This window comes from Artibeus jamaicensis, unplaced genomic scaffold (assembly GCF_021234435.1).
Source record: "Artibeus jamaicensis isolate MK-2021 breed Jamaican fruit bat unplaced genomic scaffold, CSHL_Jam_final contig_465, whole genome shotgun sequence".
Lineage (NCBI taxonomy): Eukaryota > Metazoa > Chordata > Mammalia > Chiroptera > Phyllostomidae > Artibeus > Artibeus jamaicensis.
In genome coordinates, this window is record NW_026521843.1 from 29,122,409 (window position 1) to 29,144,957 (window position 22,549).

The 22,549-nt window shown below is 38.4% G+C and overlaps 1 protein-coding gene across 4 annotated transcripts in view; it reads left to right on the top strand.

Moving 5' to 3' along the window:
• The first annotated feature begins 1,034 nt into the window (after window positions 1-1,034).
• The window catches only part of SOCS5 (suppressor of cytokine signaling 5), a 65,407-nt gene continuing 43,892 nt past the window's right edge, over window positions 1,035-22,549 (top strand). Inside the window, exons 1-2 of one of the 4 annotated variants that reach the window (XM_037161243.2) lie at window positions 1,035-1,190; window positions 20,778-20,976. The gene's annotated coding sequence lies outside the window, so the exon portion shown is untranslated. Of the gene's footprint in view, window positions 1,191-1,381; window positions 1,562-20,777; window positions 20,977-22,549 lie in introns of those variants that run through there. The other 3 variants (XM_037161242.2, XM_037161244.2, XM_053666933.1) reach the window with 3 other exon arrangements.

Here is a 22,549-nt window from a genome sequence, read left to right on the forward strand (position 1 = left end):
AGCCATCAAAATAATTAGATCACCTATGACAGAACAGAATGACTAAGGATCAGATGCTGGAATGCTCTTCAAGAGTCAACAAAGAATAGATGATTTACGTTAACTAAAGAGAAAGACAACCTGAACGTTTATGGTTTCAGGGAAAACTGGGGTGAGGAGTATACTGGGGAGGTGAAAAAGCTTCACATGTATACTCCATAGATACATGGACTATAGATACATTGGACTATGGCAACAGAGTCCAAGTAAGAACTAAAAAGTGACCCTTGAACTTGGATACATGGACATCACTGGTAGCCTTAAGATGAGCACTTTCAGTGGACTAGTAGGGAGTGTAATTTAGCCTGTACTTGAAGCATGAATTAAAATAAGAATGAGAGCTACACAGCAACTCTTAGGTAAGGGTTTTTTGTTTTTGTAGTTGTTTATGTTTGGAGGAGTTAGAACAGGATATTGAACATGCCTAACACAGAGGTGGCTGTTAAGTTTATGAATGATGACAGGTTTCTAGGCCACATGGAAAGAGTCCTGGCAGCATTATAATGCCTCCACTACGATGTTTCTAACCTTTCAGCCATTTCTAGTGCAGGCAAAAAAGTGGGAGAGAAACACCTGTCCCTCTGATCTGTGACTCATGTTTATGACAGCTGACAAAAGGGATAGAAATACTTGAATTAACTGAAGTACCCAGTTTCCAGCAGATAGTAGAATTCAGTGATTTGGAGGCCCCATGCTAGAAGCTAATGAGATTCATTCACATTTTCCAACCCGACGCTCACACTATCCATTCAGTTTTCCTTTCATTTTCCTTAACAGCGTTGAAACCAAAGTCACGTTTTCTTCCTTCTCTTACTTCAGGTTGACCTTCCGCCCCCAAGCCCACCGTTAGCCCCACTCCGACCATGTGACCATTCTCAGTCCCCGTGACTCGCCGCTGTCGACCCCTCCCCTTGAGCCTCGGTTCGCTTCACCCCGCCCCTCAAGCTCACGTGACCACTTCGCTCCCACCTAACAGGCTCCTCCCGGTCCCCCTCGGGCCGGACCGGGCCGCGCAGCTCCCCGACTCCAAAATGGCAGCCGCGCACTGCGCGCACCCGAACCGCTGGACCTCCCTGACTCCCGGGCCACCCTCCTCAAGCTCCTTGCCACCCTCCTTCGGCCTTCACCTATGTGCCTCTGGATTGGTCACTGTAAGTCCCGCCCCTCCAGAGTCTCGCCTGCTATTGGTCACGGTAGGCTGCCCTTCAGAGAGGCGTGCCCCCACCGCCCCCCGCCCCGGGAGGTATTTTCCATTCCGGTGGGGGTTGGGGGGAGGGGGGAGGGGAAAAGGGTGTAGAGGGGGAGGTGGCCGGGGAAGGGGGTGGGGGCCTGGTGGGGGCATCCGGCGGAGCTGGGGTATCCGCGCTCCGTCTGGAGGGAGGGAGATTGCGCTCGCTCGGGCAGTCGGAGGGGACGGGATCGGTGGGCGGGCGGACTCGCCCTCTCGGTGACTGCGCCGTCCGGGCCCATCCTGCCTGGCCGCAGGTGCCCCTGGATGAGGCCGCCCAGCGCGTCCCGGCCGGTGAGTGTCCCCGCGGCCGTGCCAAGCCCGGCCGGCACCCGCTACCCGGCCCCTGTGCCGCCCTTAGCGGCCGCCTCTACGGTCCCTGGTGCCCGCGCCCGGCGCAGTCCGCCTCGGACCGGTGCTTCCACACCAGGGTGGAGGCAGCGTCGTCCCTCTGGCATGAGACGGCGACCCCTGTGTCGACCGTGCCCCGCGTAGTGGGAGCTTTTGCTTAGTAGACTCTCGATGCATTTCTGTGGAATTATTTTCTGGTTGGAGGAATGCGGGGTGCCTAAGGGGAAGTGGGTCGCCCGAGTCTTGTAGGAGGGCATTCGTGATTCGGGGATTCGGGTCGAGGTGGATGGGGGAGGCCATCGGGGACTGTGGGGCAATGCGGGCGCTGCAGGGAAGGGGGCATCTGCCAACTCGCTTGGGGCTCTAAGGCTCTGATCCGGAGAGGTCCTCAAGGTCGAAGAGAAGAGGTCCACTGGGAGATGAGAGGGAAAACTGGGGGGCTTGCATGTGGCAAGTGACTGTAGCACCTCCGGGGTTTTAACTCGAGATGGAAAGGGATGCGCAGGCGGGTTCTGGAAGACCCCTCTGCAACTGCTTGGGGTCCTAAGATTCTTGGGTGCTGGGATTTGGACATTCAAGTAGCTGAAGCTAAGTGACTTTCTGGGAGAGGGAGCTGCATTTAAAGAAGGATGCTACGAAACAGTTTAAGTATACATCTTGGTTTGGGTCTCAACTTTGAGGGGGGATTGGAGTCACGAGGTCATTTTTGACATTTTCTTTTGGCATTACCGCCAAAAGGTGGCTCGCAGCTAGACCTTGTCAGTTACCTTATATTTTTAAATGTACATATGTGTTTGGTGGTGTTTTACCAGTTACTAGTTTTGCCGGAAATTTTCGAAACTGCACCTTGAAATGCTTGTAGCAGCCTCTCCATCTGCTGAAGATCCTTTCTCGAGGTCTCTCCATTTATAACAGTGGCTTTGTTCTTCCCAATTTAACATTTGGACTGGACTGTACTATTATAGTTTGCTACTGATTTTTACTATACAAAATGAATAAATACTTCGCATACTTTCTTTCCCTTCCTTTTAATTGTTTCTTTACAAGGTCATGGAAAATCAAACCTCAAATTCTGTAAAAGTTTTAATCTAACTTTGTGTTGAGCTGGGAAGGTGTTAGTAAGCTAGCAGTCTAGAAACCAATACTAAAATCAGGTTGAGTTTTTCTAACAGTTGCCTCCTTCAATTTTAAGAATCTTGTATTTGCATAACACTCTTGAGAGTGGGTTAGGAACCTAGAAAATGCATGCCGGGGTTAGGCAGTGGCGGTCCGCAGAATCCACCTCTGTGGCAGCCCATAGAGGTTTTTCATGCCACTGAGAAGCAGCAGCTAAGAATTGCATGGCTAGATTTTTAATCTTGTAAATATTTCCTTAATTATATATGTTATCTTACTAATTTCTCATAATTTATAAAATGAAAGCTTTTTTAGGGAGTACTTAAAGCTATTTGAGAAAATTGTACAGATCAGATTTTGCCTATTAATGCAATTCATCAGTCAGAGAAAACATTTCTACAAAAAGTTAATGTTTTCAGTTGGCACCTTCTTAGTTCTTGAATAATTAATGGATAATTACATTTTTTCTCCTGATTGTCCTTGAATTTCACTATTCGTCCTTAGGGAGAATGTACTGGCACACAAAACAGTAGCCTAAAATATTGAAACCTAACACCTTTTAACATTATAATACCTTGTACATTTTTCACCTTGAGACTCATCTGTAGCAAACCAGTGGTGGGAAAAGCTGTCCCTTATCACCTGTGTTTAGAATGGGCTGTTTCCTCCATTTGTGGAACTAAGGGAGAATGGGAAGCTTGAACAAAAAGTATGTGTGTATAAGTCATACCTTTTCTTCCAGAACTGGAAGAGTAGACCATGGAGATGATTAATTTGTAGATCTGGAAACCATGGCCCAGAGCTGTGGAAGGAACAAAATTGCTAGTTAGTGATGGAGCCAGGTTTGGTGGACGATCTCTGGACTGTAGCCCAGGGTTTTTCTATTTTATCATATTTACAGTGTTTATTTTGCCCTTTTTTCCTCATTGAGACATTTTGTTTGCCCATATGTATTATATCCCTGGAAAAAGAATCCCAGGATTTTCCCTCCTGTTTTTGTCTTTTCTTCATGGTCCATGATGCCCACTGAGTTGGCAGTACAGTGAAACCAAACCGACAGGACCACAGCAGGTTGTTCTTACATTTTCTAGGTCTTTGCACATTACATCTGGGGCTGATCACTCCACACGTTAACCTTCCCATGAGGTTCACAACAGTTTCCCCAGCTCTGTGATCATCAGTGACTTCAGATTTGCCAATGTAACCATGCTTCATCATCACAGTGAGAGACAGACGATGACTTTGGAGCACAGCCTAGTAAGAACCTGGAGTTTGGGCTCTGGCCCGTGATTCGAGTGTTGCCCTGATAGCCAAGGTTGCAGGTTGGGGCACATACAAGAAGCAACCATTGAATGCATAAATAAATGGAATGACAAATCAGTGTTTCTTTTTCTCCCCTTTTCTCTCTTCCTCTCTCTCTCTCAAATCAGTAAATAAAAATTTGGAAAAAGAACTCGGAGTTTGCCTCTCTTTTCAGCATTGTTGATGCTCTTGAGAGCATCTGCCAGTACATTCATACGCCTCATTATGGTGGCACGGGAAGGTGGCGGAAAAGCACAATGTTACGTCTCGAGCATTCTAATGCTAACTATAAATGGTTTTTGTATTATTTGTGATGTTCTCTTTTTTTTAAATAAGATTTTTAAAAAATTTATCTTTAGAAGGGAAGGGAAGGAGAGAGGGAGAGAATATCAATGTATGGTTGCCTCTCATGGGTCCCTTGTGTGGGAACTGGCCTGCAACCCAGGCATGTGCACTGACTGGGAATCGAAGTGCAATCCTCTGGTTCACAGGCCCATGCTCAATCCACTGAGCTACAGCAGCCAGGGCTATGATGTTCTCTTCTAAAGATGGGGAAGTTTGAGTTGACTACTTTTATACATGAAATGATGTAAAATTGGGTGAGTTTTACTGAAAAATTTAAAATGATACACTGCATTGTTAGTGAAAGTGTTTGTATTTCTTACTGAAAGAGACAAACTAAGTTTAAAATATTAGATAAATTTCCTAGAGTAGGCTAGTGTTCCTTAATTTTTAGCATAAAAATTAATTGCTTAAAAATTTTCAGATTTCAAAAGACTCATTTTCAAGGTAAATTATATATTTAAAATATTTCAGTAAGTGTGGGGGTTTTGTTATGTTAAAATGGATTCTAGTAGTACCCTTTAACAAAGAGCAGTAGTAGAATTACATGGTAATTACGAAAACATAATTCCTATTCTAGTTGTAACAGAGAAAAACTGGATTTGTTTTTCAGCCACTTAGTGACATTATAATCTCTGGCAAGGGATTTAACCACTGTGTACCTAGGCTTCCTCGTCTATAAAGTGAGGGTAATGAACCTGTCTCATAGGGTATTATTAGTGAGGATTACAAGTGCTTCCTTAGCACATGGTAAGGGTACAACACTTCGACTATTCTTTATGGTTCAGTTGTATATACAGGCATTGTATGCCCACTTGTTTCCTTGCTGTTAATGAAGTCATCTCGAGGCTACAGAAAAAATTCCTAGGTAAATGCATGATTAAATAATCTGCCTTAAGGGCAGTTAGTGCAAATGGTGCTCTCTTTTTTTCCCTCCTTCCTCTGTTCATCTTGGAGCTTTAATTAGATATGCACATTCAAGGTGGGCTGAATGTGTCTGTTTTTCTGAATGGCATCAGAAGACCCTTGTTACAGTTTCATTATTCTAGAACCAAAACGTAAAAATTGATTTGCAGGCATTCTCCTGAGTTCTAGAGACATACTAGCTAAGCTTAGATAAGGAAACCAGGAATTTATAAGGTCTGTTATTCACTGCAACCCCTCTCTGCCAGTGGAACCATGAGATCACTAAACCTTCCTTTCTATTAAGTGAATATTTTTATGACTTCATTCATTAAACTGTTAGGTTTTAGTGATAAATTTTGTGTGGCTCCAATTTTGTAACATTTTGTTCTTTGGTTTAATTAGTGTTACGAGCATGTGGTTTAGCAAATGCTTTTTGTGGTGACAATGGTAGATCTCTTTTGGATATTCTTTGGTTCTACCTTAGGAAGTTCCTCTATTGCTTTTATATCAGCTCTTCTGTTTATAGTCTTGTTTGATTCTCAAGCATCTTTGTGGTCTTCTCACAACATCTTCCTGTAACAACATGTAACTTCTTACCATCTGTCACATATGAGCTTATTTTTATGCCTTTTAAACATTAATTTCAATGATTTTTAAGTGTATTTCACATAATATTTTTAATTGCTCTTATTTTTAGAGTTCATTAAATTGAATTTATTTTACGGTTAGAGATTAAAATCAGAAACAATTTATAGCTCCAAAGCCTATTCATTATGGTGATAGTAGATTCTTGCTATGTTGTTTTAGATCTCAGGCAGGCATTCTGTTGGTGGTACTTTAGATGATGAATACATGGGTCATCCCTTTAGTCTGAAATAATGCTGGTGCTGGCAGGGCTAAGAGAGTTACATGGAGCCATCAGAAGTTTTCAAGGTTGTATTATTTTTTAACTGATAACAAAGTTTTAATGTATGAGAGTGACCAACTCCTAGAGGAACTATTATAATAAATATTATGAAATTATTATAATTTATTGTACTTTTTGGACTTGTGACATGCTTTTAGAAATTTTATAGAATTTAGACATACAGATCTTTTGTTCAGGTCTGTTATGTTGTCTAATTATATGAATAAAAATATTTAGTTAAGTATGGTTTCAAAAGACATCAGAAATACCATATTATAATAAAATACAACCATTGATCAGTTTTTCATTAAGTTGGAATTTTCTTAATATATCTTTAAAAATACGGCATTGCGAATTGTCTGGTACTCTTATTCAGAATTCAGACATAATGCGAACTAGGTAGATATGGGCCATGTAAGTTATTATACTTTTTTAGCTTCAGTGTAGATGTTAGAGAATAACAGAAGGAAAATAGGAATCATTTACCTTGCCTAATCTAATAAATTCTTCAGCTGGGTTAGCCAACTATCCTCCTTTTAAGGGGCAAAAGGGCTTCTTGAATCTGGTTGGAGGAGAAATAATCTTGAAGGGTAAATGAGCTGTTGATTCATGTTACTATTAAATAAATTTATATCTGAGTGCTTTGTCTGAAAATTAGTTGCCTGGCTTTATTCTACATGTAGGTGACAAATTCTAAGGAATGACTTGAGAGAGACCACAATTATACCATTGCCAAATACAGTATAGTGAGAATATTTTCACAGGTTCTCTAATAGTTCATAAGCATTTTACTTATATACTGTTTAACATCAAAATAAATTTACCTTGACTTTGATAAAATATACATTAATCTTTTATCAAAATTAAGAGGAAGCAGAGATGAAGATAATTTTGAAAAAGTTATTTTTGAAGTGGGCTTGTCTGCTCTGCACAATAGGACTCTTTTTTTTTTTGAAGACTACTGTAACAATACTATACAGTCTTTTTACTCGGAGCAATATTCTTCAGTTAGAAGTGGTAATCAAGTATACGATATGTTGTATTTCAAAGAATTGAAAAGCATAGAAGCTTATTGAAACACTATGCATACTTAAACTAGAATATGAAAGACAGAATGGAGATGATTTGGGAGCTGAACTTTCAGCTACATGTATGGCGAGTAGTCAGAGGAAGGGGAGCTCAGGAAGGAATGGGAGGATGGATAGAGAAAAATGTTGAGGAAAATAAGGATTTTATGGGTGTTTAGCCCTGGTGTAGATCCTGGGTCCATAGATGAGCGTGTCTTTCTTTCAGGGAAACTGCTAAAGTGTATTCTAAAGCTAAAGGATCAATTTACTAAACATTACATAAAATCTGTTGGGAGAAGTGCAGGTGATTTCCTAAGGGTTAAAATATGCCTGTGGCCAAAGGGGAGTTGATTTATCTAATTGTTTATTTAGTCTTTCACTTTGATTATTAACACAAGATACCAGTCCAGCCTCATTAACCTTCAGGTGATCATTTCTGGGACCAACTTGATTTAAAATTTTTTAACAAGTGATTGAAAAAACAGACTGGCAGTAAAAGTCACCAGATTCCCAGCTGCCTCTGTGTGCTGTTCCAGGTAGTTAAGAGTCAGGCCAGTGAGGAGAAGTTACAGGAACATCTTTTGATGAGTCTTCGTGTGGCAGAGAACAAGGTAATGCAATTCGGAGGAGAGATTTCAAATTATATTTCTAGAACCTGAGTTATGACCCAGGAATGGGGTCCAGAGGTCATGGAAATAACTTCCTTGAAGGCATTTATTTTAGTTACTGCTGGGCCAGAAAATCCAAGAACATGTTAAGGGTTTTGTGCATGGTTCTGAAAACAGAAATGATGTATATAAAAATAATCATAAAAGGGTGATCATTTTTGGACAATTGGGTTCCAGGCTAAGTGATTTGCAGTTATTCTTTCATTTCATTCTCTTAATAATTATGAAAGGTAGGTGGCATTATCCAATTTTATCAAAGTGGAAGTTTGACTCTGGAAGGTTAAATGATTTTCCCAAGCCAGCCAAATATATGTGGTGGAGTTGAGACTGTGGACCTGATCTTTTGATTGTTTATCCTAAATATTTCCCAGGATATTAAGAGGCATCTCTTAAAACATGTAATAGTTTAACTTAGGGTTCATGAAGTGCTGTTGTTCTCCTTTGCTGTGGCAGCTTTGGATATCATTACCACGAGAGATAGTATCTAGATATTTTCAGAGGATTTAGAGACATTCCTTAAATTCCTGATTTTTAAGGAAAGCTAGGGATGTTTTGGTATACAGTTTTACCCTTGAGATTAGTAAATCATTGCTGACTGTCCATTAAAGTATTTCTCCTTTTGACTTTATAAAATGCTGGATAATTAATGGGCATTAATAAAGGTAATACTAGTTAATAAGGAAAATATTGTTTGGTAGGGGAAAAAATAGCCAGAACAGGAGTTGAGAGACCTGTATTGTTCAGTGGTGTGAAATAGTGGTATGAAAACATTCCCATAGCACTGAAATCAGCATAATGTTCTTCCTCTGGGAGGAGGGGAGGCAGCAGCTGTGTCTTAAGAGAGGAACAAGTGAAGAGGTGTTACGGAGTGCTAGGCAGGAGGAATAGCAGTGTGTTAGATGAATCACTGAGCTTTTTGAACTGCAGTTTCCTCAAATTTGAGTTAAAATGTAAGAATAGTATCTTACATTTTACTTATAAGGGCAGCAGCTGCTGTATATAATATTATATATGCATACACATATATTTTATGTTTGTTGATTTTGGAATCCCCCAAAATGAGGCTCACTCGGTAAGAACCAAGTGAGTAAGTAGATGTGAAAGTGCTTTGTGAATTTTTAAGTGCTCTGCTATTAAAAGTGATAGAAGAATAGTAGTGATGTTCTTGTGAAGGGTGGTCAAAGAGGATGCAGCGGAAACTTAGCTGGAGGAGAAAAGTGCAAGAGGAGAAACAGAAGTGGGGAAGCGAGGTGTTAAAGATGAAAGAAAGGAAGCGGATAGACATACAGAAAATGGAATTACATATGGTTCTCTTTGTGCCTATGAATCAGAAAAAGGGCGGTAAGCCTGTAACTGAAGATTTTTAACGTTAATTTACAATGAGGAAGAAGCTAAGCAGTTAGTTGAAACATTCACTTGTGCATTTAGTCTATACTGACCATGTTAATAAATAAGCCGAGGGTCGGCTGTATCATCTGATTGTTTCTTCAGGCATTACTGCTATACAGGTTTAGCTAATGGCTTTAAATAGTGTAAGGGTGCTTATAAAAATAAAATAAGCTGGACCGAGTTACTGTTTATTCTGGATTATTAGAAAGAAGGGGCATAGTGTATTTAAGGAAAAGGGTTAAGTTTGATCTGCTGAAAAAAAATAGTGCATAAAAAAATTAGAAAGTCAGACCAGAACCAAGGTAAAATGGGAACAAATTATGAATAGTTTTATATGCTATACTAGGAGTTCGGATTTTTATTTTGTAGGTGGGGCAGTGACACAAATATTTGGTGTTTTATAAAACTGATTATAGCAGTAATAAAGAGAACAGTCTGGAGGAGCAGAGATTGGAAGTATTTCATCCAGTAGCACTATGGCAGGGGGAGTGACTGAGGCAGTCTCTCTGGCCTCTGGTAGGTAGATCACAGTCAAGAATGTCATTTAAGGTTCTGCCCTCGTTCTGCCATTTAAGGTTCTGCCCTCTTCCAGGAAAGAGATAATGTTGGTCTGAATTAAGGAATTTATAGTGGGGATAGAAACAATAGCACTGATTTCAGAGATACTTAGGAGTTTAAGTCTTTCAGACTTGGTTAGTGTTTGCAGGAGACAGAGAAAGTTGAGAATGAGTCTAAGGTTCCTGACTTGGCAGTAGAAGAGTATGTGTAAGTTTGAGAGAGGGGAGATACAGAGTTTGCTTTCAGTTACCTAGTTATGCTTTTTACATAAGTAACGTGATGAAGATATCAGTTGTAAATAGGGGTCTGGCTCAGGAGCGTGGTCAGGTTTATAGTTATGATTTGGAAGGCATACTTTCTAGTTGAAAGTTGTGGAATTAGATGAGTAGTTCCTAAGTAACAATGTATGCAGAACAAAAAGTATTGGCACTTAGTGTGAGAGTAGAGACATTTTTTGATATTTACCTGTTGTACACCTTCAGTCAAACCTCCACCCCCCAACCTTATGAAGAACCCATTGAAATTACTTTGCAGCCAGGAAGCCAGAAGTATTGTAGTGTCCTCAGAACAGTGTAGTGCATTCTGTCTGGCCATCCAGTACAACACAGGGAATTCGTACACAAACATAACTTCCTTATTCCTCATCTAAAGTCTCTTTTTGGAATCTGTTTGCTTCCTGGTGCTGGTGAGGTAGTCTGAACAGATACTGAAGCCTAGCAGCTTTTTTCACCATCTTTAAAATTTGGTCCAGAGTAGCCGTAATCATCCATCTCTTTGCCTTTCTTTCTCTTCTTCTGCTCCAGAGCTATAGAGTGTAAGCCTCTGGCAAATAGAATTCCAGAGAGAAAAGTAAAAACAGCAAAAGAGAATGAACCTTGAAGAGGACTGTAATGCTTTTAATTCATTGAACCCAAAGGTTATACTCTCTAAGCCAGGGTATGGACTTAGTGAGTCCATTAAAATAGAAGAGATGTCCAAATTAGTACTTAGTGGAAAAAATGACTTTTTGGTTCACTTTTAAAGGAGGTAGAAAGACAAGTCTGTGCAGTGAAAAGTAAGAATAACACTATTAAAGAAGTGGGAAACAGTACCAAGGAAGTGGAACGTTAAGGAAGAAAAAGCAAAGGAACTGGTGAAGAGGATTCCTTATCTATAATGCACAGTATGGGTTGGGATTAATGAGAATTTGGGGTAGCTAGTTGATTGAAGACTAAAATTTGGAATTGGAACTCCTTGAAGCATGTAGGTAGAAAATTGAACATGAGAGGAGTATTGTAACATGATTTAAATGGCAATTAAACACTTACGGAAAATGACAACTGTTATATATAATTTAAACAACCTAAATCACTTATGTTTTCTTATGTACTTCCACAACCATGATTCTCAAACTTTCCTGGGCATAAAAATTATATGAAGCTCTTGTTTAAAATATACATTCATCCATGTTACATGTAACTTCTTTTTAGTTGCTGACAAGTATTTAATTGTATGGATACACTGTAATTCATTATTACTACAGAAAGGGTTGATTCCAGTTTTCAACTGTTAAGAGTAAACTTGCTATGAACATTCTTGCACAAGGCTGTTTGTGACATCTATTGTCGTGGATGAATACCAAGAAGAGCAATTTCTGGGTTATAGAATATGTATATATTTAATAGTGTGAGAAACTGACAGAATAAATTCCAAGGTGGGTCTACCATTTTACATTTCTACCAACAGTTTTCCTTCATTCTTTCTCTTACAGAAGAGTTTGGATACAACTGATGTTCTTCCTTAAATATTTGCTAGACTTCATCAATGAAGCCACCTGGGCCTCTAGTTTTCTTTATGGAAAGGTTCTTAATTAAGGGTTCAATTTTTAAAAGAATGGGTATAAGACTATTCAGATCTTCTATTTTTTTATGCCTCTTTTGGTAATTTGTGTCTTTTGAGCATTCAGTCCATTTTATCTAACTTGTCAAATTTATTAGCTTGAAAATAAATCATACATTTTATGAAACAGTATTTCCTTTTTATGTTAGTAGGATGCGTATTGATGCTCCCTTTTCCATTTCTGATATTGGGCTCATTTCTTCATTTTCCTCCTTGAGTAGTCTGGCTAGGGTTACCAATTTTATCAATCCTTTGAAATAACCAACTTTTGGACTTCGCCAAGATGGAGGCATAGGTGGAGACGCCATCTTTCTCACACAACCAAGTTTAGAGACAACTAAATATTAGCAACAGAAAACATAGCCAGAACACAGAAAATTGAACTTTTCGGAAGTCTGATAACAACAAATTCTTCAGCCTGACCTGTAAGAGGGGTGAAACCAGCAGCTGGCGGAGCAGGGTTACACAGGAAAACTCGTCAGACGGACTCAGGCCCGCGGAATCCAGGCGCAGGGTTGGACCTAGTGAGTGACCGAGCGAGCGACTGTGGGGAAACAGCGAGGGAGCAGGGCTGCGGGTTGACTGTGGTCACGCATTGGTGTGTGGACAAGCGAGGGAGTGGACGATTGGACGAGAGCCAGCAGCCCCAGTGGCAAGCGGCAGCGGAGGACGCCGCCATTTCCCCGCTCTGACCCCGCCTCCACATACAGCGTCATAACCCAGCGACCTAAGTGGTCCAGCCCTGGTGAACCACCTAAGGCTGTGCCCCTCACCCAGCGGCGGGAAACAGCAGAGGGGGCCGCCATTTCCCCGCTCTGACCACGCCTCCACATACAGCGTCACAACCCAGCGACCTGGGAGTCCAAGGCTCCGCTCCTCGTACTTAACAGCGCGAACAGACCAAAAATGGCTCAAGAAGATCTCAAAGCCCCAGAGCCTATAAATCTAAGCGATGAAGAAATAGCAAAACTCTCAGACGCACAGTTTAAAACACTGGTGATCAGGATCCTCACAGAACTGGTTGATTATAGCCACAAATTAGAGAAACATATGAAGGCGAAACTAATTGAAATGAATGGAATTGCACAGGAAACCAATAGCGATGAAAAGGAAACTGGGACTCAAATCAATGGAGTGGACCAGAAGAAAGCAAATAATGGCCAAACAGAAAAGAGTGAAGAAGCAAGAATTCAAAAAAAATGAGGAGAGGCTTAGGAACCTCCAGGACATCTTTAAACCCTCCAGCATCTGAATTATAGGGGTACCAGAAGGGGGAAAGGAACAGCCACCAATGGAAAACTTATTTGAACAAATAATAAAGGAGAATTTCCCCAATCTGGCGAAGGAAATAGACTTCCAGGAAATCCAGGAAGCTCAGAGAGTCCCAAAGAAGGTGGACCCAAGAAGAAACACACCAAGGCACATCATAATTACATTAGCCAAGATTAAAATGAAGGAGAGAATCCTAGAAGCAGCAAGAGCTAAGGGGACAGTCACCTACAAAGGACTTCACATCAGACTGTCAGCTGATTTCTCAAAAGAGACCTTACAGGCAAGAAGGGGCTGGAAAGAGGCATTCCAAGTCATGAAATCCAAAGACCTACAACCAAGATTTCTCTATCCAGCAAAACTTTCATTTAGAATGGAAGGACAGATAAAGTGCTTCTCAGATAAGATCAAATTCAAGATCATTCATCATCACCAAGCCCTTATTATATGAAATGTTAAAGGGACTTATCTGAGAAAAAGAAGTTAAAAAACATGAACAGTGAAAGGACAACAAACTCACAGTTATTAACAACCACACCTAAAACAAAAGCAAACTAAAAAGACAGCTAGATCAGGAGTGGAAACATAGAAATGAAGATCTCAAGGAGGGTTAGCAACAGGGGAGTGGGAGGAGGAGAAGATGGGAGAAGGTACAGAAAACAAGTAGCATAGACAGTAGATAGAAAATAGATGGAGAGGGCAAGAATAGTATGGGAAATATAGAATCTAAAGAACTTGAGACACATGGTCATAAACTAAAGGGGGGTAATGGTGGGGATGGGGGGGTAGGGTGGAGGGGAATGAAGGGGGGAATAGAACAACTGTAATAGCATAATCAATAAAAATAAATTAAGAAAAAAACCCAGTAATACTTAGCAAAGAAAAAATTAAAAAACTAAGCAAATGTTAATTTATTACTATAATTTTTTCTAGTTTCATTGAAAAATTATCAATGAAATTTTTTTAATTTCAGGAATTCATATAATAGTTATTAAGTTATTGGGTAAAAATTCCAATAATAATAGCCTAAATTTAAAAGCTGATGAATACAGAATAAAAGTTAACTGCATTTGTGCTTGAACTGCAAAAACAAACAAAAACACCAACATAGATTGTCCATCATACAACACTAAACGAGGTGTTTTTGGCTATGTAAGCATGTTAAGTAAACATGTTTTCCCTGCTATTATTTTTATGCATCACATGTGAATGCAGACTTACAACAACTTTTAAATAAAAAGATAGCAATAAAAAAACAAAAAGAAAGAACCAACTTTTGGTTTTGTTGATTCCCCCCCCCCATGGTTTATCTGTTTTCTATTTCATGATTTGAGCTCTTATTAATTCCTTCTCTCCTCCTTATTTTGGGTTTAATTGGCTCTACTTTTTCTGTTTTTTTAAGGTAAAAGCCTAGATCATTGATTTTAAATTTTATTTTTAAAAAATATTAATATTTGAAGCTAAATGTTTTCATTAGCATTCCATTCAAAGTATTTTCTAATTTGTCTTGTTAATTTTTTTTTGATCCATGGATCGTTCTGAAGTGTTTTCAAATATTTGGGATTTTTCAGGTATCCTTTTGTATTTTGCTTTCATTTAATGCTGTTGTGGTCAGAGAACATATTCTTAATCTAGGTTGGGGCAAAAGTAGGTTTACAGTTGTGAATTTCTGAAACACAGTTTTCCTTGTACTTAACTATTGTGTTATTTTCCATATGAACAACTGTAAACCGACTTTTGCCATGCCCTGTATTTTCAGTCATTGAAGCTTTATAATTGTTTTATGACCCAGCATATGGTACATGCTGGTGAGTGTTCAGTATGTGTCTGAGAAGAATGTGTGTTCTGTTGCTGGGTGGAGTGTTCTGTAAATGTCAGGTTAAGTCAGGCTTCATATATCTTCTTATATTTTTAATAATTTTCTCTTGACTTGTTTTATCAGTTACTGGGAGAAGAGAGTCAAAGTTTTGACCGATGATTGTGGATTGTCTGTTCTTCCTTTCAGTTCTGTCAGATCTTGTTTCATATTTCTAGCACTGCTACAGCATTTTAGGTGCATGCACATTTAAGAATGTTAAGTCTTGTTGGTGAATTGACCCCTCTGTCTTTATGAAGTGCCCCTTTTTATCTCTGGCATCTTCCTTTGTTCTGAAGTCTCTCGTTACTGGTACTAAAATTCTTTTCGATTAATATTTGTACAGCATTTTTTTATCCTTTTACTGTTAATCTATTTATAGGATTATATTTAAAGTGGATTTATTGTAGAGAACAGAGTTGGATCTTGTTTTTTATAGTCTCACAATATTTCTTTTAATTTGGTGTGTTTACACGGTGAGTTGGCAGACTTTGGCAGAACAAACTCTACCTACCACCTGTTTATGTAAATAAAATTTTATTGGAACATGGTTGTGCTCACTCATTTACATATTGCTTATGGCTGCCTTTGTACTACAGTGGCAAGGTTAAGTAGTTGGGACAGAAACCATATGGTCCTCAAAGCCTGAAATATTTTCTGGCTCTTCACAGGAAAGGTTTGCCAACCACTAGTTCAGACCATTTATATTTTTATGTTTTTATTGTTGACACTGTTACAGATGTCCCCCATTTTCTCCCCTTTACCTCCCTCCATCCAGCACCTCTCTACCCCCTGACCTTCACCACATTGTTGTCTGTGTCCATGGGCTATGCATATATACATATGTGTTCTTTGGCTAATCTCTCCCCCCGCCACGAGATCTGTCAGTCTGTTCTGTGCATCCATTCCTCTGGTTTTATTTTGTTCATTGGTTTATTTTTTTCATTAGATTTCACATATGAGTGAGATCATATAGTATTTGTCTTCTCTGACTGGTTTATTTCACTTCTTTATAATAATAATCTCCAGGCTGTTGCAAAGGTTAAGCGTTCCTTCTTTTTTATAGCTGCATAGTATTCCATTGGATAAATGTACCACATCTTTCTTACTGTTCTTTTTCCTTTGTTTTCTATCTGCTTTTAGATGGGTTTTTTAATTTTTTTACTTGATATGACTATTTTATTGAGTAAGAAACAAACTTTTTTGAGAAAATGGGTTATTTTTTATTATTCCATTTTTATTTTTTATATTGGTTTTATAACATATCAACATTTTTAGTGCTGGCCCCTATAATTAATTAATAAATAACAGTCTGTCCTCAAAATTACGTTACTTCATGTGTGATATAAGAATCTTACATAATAGTGTACTTCCCAATTCCTCCCATCTTTTGTGCTTTGTTGTACATTTTGACTTTATTATGCTTTAACCATATTGCTGTTCTTTCTGCTTTTCTTAGGCAGTTACCTTGTAGAGCAATTCAAAATAAAAAAATTAATATTTATCTTTATTTTAATCATCTTTTTCAGACCTTCATTTCTCTGTGTAGATCCAAGCTTGTGTGTGGTGTTACGTATCTTTTACTGGAAAAAACTTCCTTTTATGTTTCTTATAGTGAAACATTCCCCACCCCCCCTTTTGTCTTCTGTTTTGGAAGTTATTATTAGTGCACATAGAATTCAGGGATTCCTCCCACTTTAGCACCTTAACAGTATTATCCCACTATCTTACTTGCATGGTTTCTGACCAAAACCCTGTCAGGATTCTTACATGTTTCCCTGTGTGTAATCAGTGCTGGTTCCTTTGAGCTGCTTTTAAGATTTTTCTACCACTTGTTTTCAGCAACTTGATGATGCCTCTTGGTGTGGTTTTGTTTCTGTGTATCCTTGGGGTTTATTGAGCTCCTTGGATCTGTGCATTTTCTTCAGATCTATCATACTTGTAAAACTTTTAGTTATCTATCTTAAAGTTTTTGAATTCCCAAGTATTTTCTTTCTTCTCATAATGTTACATGTTTGACCACTTAATATTAACTCACAGATCACTGAAGCTCTGTCTAGTTTTCTCTCTTTTTTTCAATTTCCTTCATTTTTAAAAGTTTCTGTTTCCCTATCTTCAAGTTCACTGATTTTAAAATATTTCCTTTGTCTAATAATGCTGTTAGGCCCATCTAGTAAGGCTTTTTAAAAAATATATCAGATAGTCTTTTTTTTTTTTAGTTCTACAATCACCATTGATGTTTTTAAAAATAATTTTCACTTCTCTGTTGAGATTTTTTTTATTGTTATTATATTCATTTTTCCCTTCAAGACTTTAAATTCTTTTCTAATAGCTATTTTAAAGTCCTTATATTAAAGGACTTTATCCCTGCCAGTTCTGGATTTTGATTATAGGGTACCACTTCCTATTTTTTATTATGTGTGGTAATTTTTTATGGAGTTATTATGTTGAGTTCCTGATTGTTTTCTTTCTTGAATATTAAGTTTTGTTTTGGCAGGCAGTTAATTTATTTGTGGATTAGCTTGATCTTTTGATTTTTGTTTTCAAGGGTTTTTTTTGTTTGTTTGTTTGTGGTGGTTCTAGAATAGCTTACAATGTAGGGGCTGGTTTCCGCCTACTACTGAGGTGTGCTCCTTCTGTGTCTTCCTTGATTGCCCCATTTATTCATCCTGGCTGGTGGGAACTAAGTGGTCCTGGTAGTGTGAATTCTTGGCATTGTTTGACTTAGAGATCCCCAGTATTTGTTATTTTCTTGGCAGTTTTTCTCTGTCCAGCCTTTTAGATTTACACACCATACATGCAGATTGATATGTAGCTAGACATTCAAGGAGGCCCCTTTTGCAGATTTTTGGAGCATTTCTGTTTAGTTTCTCCTTCGTAGTAATATGTCCTGAAAATTCTAGCTGTCCAGATGCCACAGACTCTAAATTCTGTCTCCTTAATTCAGTGGCTGTGTTTGGATTCCACCTCCCTGTGTTGTAGTTCCAAACTGTCTTGGCGGTCACCTCATTCGTTTCCTTTCTCTCAGGGGTTATGTTTCCACACTGCCAGTCATCCAGTGTCTGAAAATAATGCTTTCATATTTGTCTAGTTTTCTACTTATTTATGTCAAAGGACAATTCCGAATGTTGTTACTCCCTTTTGCCTTTATTTTCGCAGGCTATTTATTCGAGATATTGAATTTTAAGTTGAAAGCTTTTTTTTTTCTTGTGGTACTTTAAAATCATTTCAGTATCTTCTGGCTTAAAGTTACTTATTTATTTATTTATTTGCTTGCTTGTTTATTTTTGTTCAGCTACAGTTCCCCCCCCCCCCCCCCAAACTGCTTCTGATGAGAATAGTGGCCATTCTTACCATTGCTCAGGTGATGAAATTGTACCTCCTTGCCGTCCTCTGGCTGCATTAAAGATCTGTTTTTCCATCTCTTTATTTTTGGTTTTTAGCAGTTTTATTTTATTCCAGGGCTAGCTTGGCCTTAATACAGAGGCATGACCTTTCTGGGGTTTCTATTGACTATATGTAATATTAGTGAGGTCTCTCCACTCTAGCTGCCAGGAATTTGAATGACTCCCAGACCTTTGCAAGCTCAGATAGTTAGTTAGTTCAGCTTACATTTCATAGGTGTTCTTTCCCCAGCATTTATTGTTTGACTGGTCTCATTGAGCCTTGCTTCATGCATATCCAGCTTAATCTCCAGGCAAAGAATTAGGAGATCTCTTTACAAATTTCTGAAACCATTTTTCTCCATAGTTCCCTAACTATATTCTATCCCTTAACTTATAGGTGCTTTGTAGCCTCAAACCTTGAGCTCTGTTTTTGCAATTAAGTGAGCTGTCTGCTCTTTGGGATTTCCCTTCCCTGCCGCACAAGCAGAAAGCCAGGCATTAATGAGTATTTGTTTTCTTCGTCTCAGAAATTACTATCCTGTGTCCGGTCGTCCAACACTGGAAAATAGTGTTTTATGTATATTGCCCAGTTTCGTGGTCATTCACAGTGAAAGCTCTAGCCCAGTATCAGTTACTCCATCATAACTGGAAACAGAAATGTAGAATTTTATTTGAATGATTATTTTAAAACTTTTTAGAGTATGGTTTCATTAAAAAATATAATACTAACTAATATTTTGGTTTTCAAGCCATACAGAGAAATTCAAAGAAGAAAACTTGGAAAAAAGAAAGAAAATTCAGTACATATATTGTTCAGTACAAGTAATTCCAAAACATGAAATTTACCATGGTTATCGTCATCATTTCAGACATCTTTCATTACAAATATATACACAGAATTTTACTTTTAAAATGGATTTATGCAAATAATTACTATTTTTAGTTCCAGGCATTTAAATTTAAGTAAAAGTGACACTGGAAAAATTGCTCAACCACAGATAAATATTTATTTACTTCAAGAGATATTACTTCTTAAAAGATTTTCCTCTAAGCTTATCAAATAAGATTAAGGAAAAAGCTTATAAAGCTAGAACCATTATGTTACAGATTACATGCTTCAATAGGTCTCTCATATAAAAAAGAATCAAGTGTTCACAAATATTTGCTGTTGGTGGGAGCTTAAATTGGTACAACATTCTAAATAATATCTTAGCTCTGACTGCTATTACAGATTACCATAAATTTATGGTATTATAACCAACAGGTGGCTTATAGACAACAGACTTTATTTCTCAACAGTTCTCGATCTCACAGATCTGAGATCAGGGTGCCAGCATGGCTGGGTTCTGCTGAGGACCCCCTTCAGGGTGGTAGACTGCAGACTCCCTGTATTCTCACCTGGTGGAAAGAGAGCTGGCCAGCTCTCTAGCCTCCTCTTGCAAGGGCACCAATCCCATTTATGAGAGCCCCACTCTCGCCCACCTCCACATACCGGCACACTGGGGATTGGACTTCAACATACGAATTTTAGAGGGACGCAAACATTCCACTACAATGGCAGTTTGGCAATATTCAGAACCTCTAAGAATGTTCATACCCTTTGTCCAAAATTCTATTTTTTGGTTATTAAAAGGAAATAAGAGACATACACAAGTTTATATGTGTATGTGTTACTTATATATAACAATGCTATTTATAACGTTAAAAAATTGGAAGCCACCTAAATGATTATGTTATTGTCATAACCACTACAAAGCCATTAAAACTTTTGTTCTTAAAATGTTTTGTTTAGTATTCTGTTGATAAAAATAATTTGCAGTTGTTAAAAATCATGAGCTTTAGGATCTTAAGAGTATATGGTATAATAAAATGTTTATAATACAATAAACTGAAAAGGAGACTTTTGAGTTTCTTAAAAGGGAAATATTTATTAAAAAGATAGGATAGAAAATAAAATATGCTAACTTTGAGTAATTAGATTTTTCAGTCATCTCATACAAGGTGGTGCAAAAGTAGATTTACAGTTGTTCATATGGAAAACAATACAATAATTATGAATAGTAATACAAGAATAAACTCTTTGCATACTCACAACTATAAACAACTGTAAACCTACTTTTGTGCTGCCCTATATATTATTTCATATTTTTTACATTTTCTACAAAACACATGTATAGTGCTCATAGTCACCAAAATAACACTACTTTAATTTTTTAAATTCTGATAAAATGAATAGCAGTGGTGAGGATAAGGGAAGATGAATTTAAGTTATTTTAGTTTTTCTCGTTTTAACCATGCCTCTTTTCCATTTTCGCAGATATTCTAACCTGAGCTTTATCGGTGTAGATTTAAAGAGAGGCATGTGTTCTTACACTGTACGTGTAATGTAGCTTCTGAACATTTTCCGAACCGAGACGCTGTCCTGTGTTTCATAGTTGTAAAGTGTGGGTTTCTATTAGGTACTTCTTCATACACTTGAAGATATTTAATATTGCTTTTTTTTTCTTTTTTTCCAGAGCAGTTTTTTAAAGACATTTTGGTCCTGGTTTCTCAGCCACTGTTACTGCCCACCGTCTTGCAGATGTGGATGTCCTTATGTTAAAGAAAGAATGGAAGTCGTAGTCTTTAGTTTTTTAATAAAATAGTATATTTGCTGTCTCTGCCCTGGGCTTCTTAAGCATATGGACCTGACGCTCTTCAGGAACTCACTCTAAGGTAAAAGTGTTCTTTTGAAGAATTCAGTAGTGTTTGCTTTTCCTATTCGGCATTTCTAAAACAGTTCGATATTTCTTGCAGAACAAACAAAGTCCAGATAACAAATTTAATAAGCTGTTTTACTCATAGCTGACGACTTAATGAGGCTTGTGTTCTATGGTTAATACTTCTAATTTTTAAATTCATAGATCGTGATGTTGTAAAGCACCTGATCCATTTCCCTTTCAGATAAGCTAACCAGACTGAAATTAAGCCAGACAGCTGATGCATCATAGTGTGTGTGTGTTGGGGGTGGGGAGGGGTTCCCTGGGACTGGGAGGTGCCAGTGCAGCTGGGCCCGGGACCTAGAGGCCCTTGATAGAAGAGTCTGTGCTCTGGAGGAGGTAGGGAGAGCGCCTTCTTTTGGGTGTCAGAGTCCTTTCTTTCACATGGTTGTGAGAAGGAGGTGGCAAATGCAAGCAGCAAGCTTGCCATAGTCCTGAGTTGCAGACATCCTGAGTGAGTCCTTTCTAGAAGGAGCCCCTGCCTGCCCCCTCCTTCCTTGTTTAGCCAAATCCAGATCAGCAGTGAATGAACCAAATGTCCTTTCCGTGTCGGGTACCATGCCTACTAACTGTGCACTGTGGAGCAGGTGGGACTTGCCCAGGAGTTTTTAATGGCAGAGCCGAGGCAGGTCTCGACTCTAGTGTTCTGTGCTCACTGTATCCCTGTGCCTCTGTACATTGTGTACAATTATTTTCTCTTCTCAGTTACCGTTTGACATATATGGGAAACTGGTTAAAGAATGTTTTTGCATCTGTTTAGATGTTACTCTAATTGTTCTTCATAATACTTTTCTTACTACAGTCTGGTGTCTATCTCGTGGGTCTGTATTGTCTCCTCAGCTAAGTTCTTAAGGACCTAGACAATATTTTATCTCTTTTGTATGACCCGTAGGACCTGGAATATTGAAGCACTGAGTAATTAACTTGTTTAGGAGTAGGTAAATTTTTGTTGTCAATTTTTTAATTGCCCCAAACTTTACATATTAACATACTTTCGGCTCTAGAAAGAGCTGGATTTGCTACTTGAAGCACATCCTCAGAAGATTAAAGATTGAAAAGTTGTGAAAGTGCTGTTGTCATTTGAAAGGAATTGAGTGTTCCCACAGATACCTTACATTTAATGCTTTAAAAACTAGGACACATTTAGGAATGATGAGGTTGGTTACTTACTTAAATAAATGGCTTTGGTCATCTGATTGTGTTTTGTTTCTTAAAACCCACAATCTGAGATCTACTAAGTTTTATGGCAGCCATCCAAAAATATATATGGTTATAGAGAGTAGCTATCTCAAATTACAGTTCTTTGTGTTTTTGGTGAACTGGTTTATATCTTGAGGTTTAAAAAAAAGAAGTATTTCATGCTTTCTTATGATGGCTTACAAAGTAGTGCAATTATAAGCAGTCTTTGTACTTGGACCCAGTCAGCATTTCCTCCCAGCTTTATTGAAGTATAATTGAGCAATAAAAATTATATACACTTAAGGTGGACAGTGTGGTGATTTGATACATACAAACATTGTGAAATGACT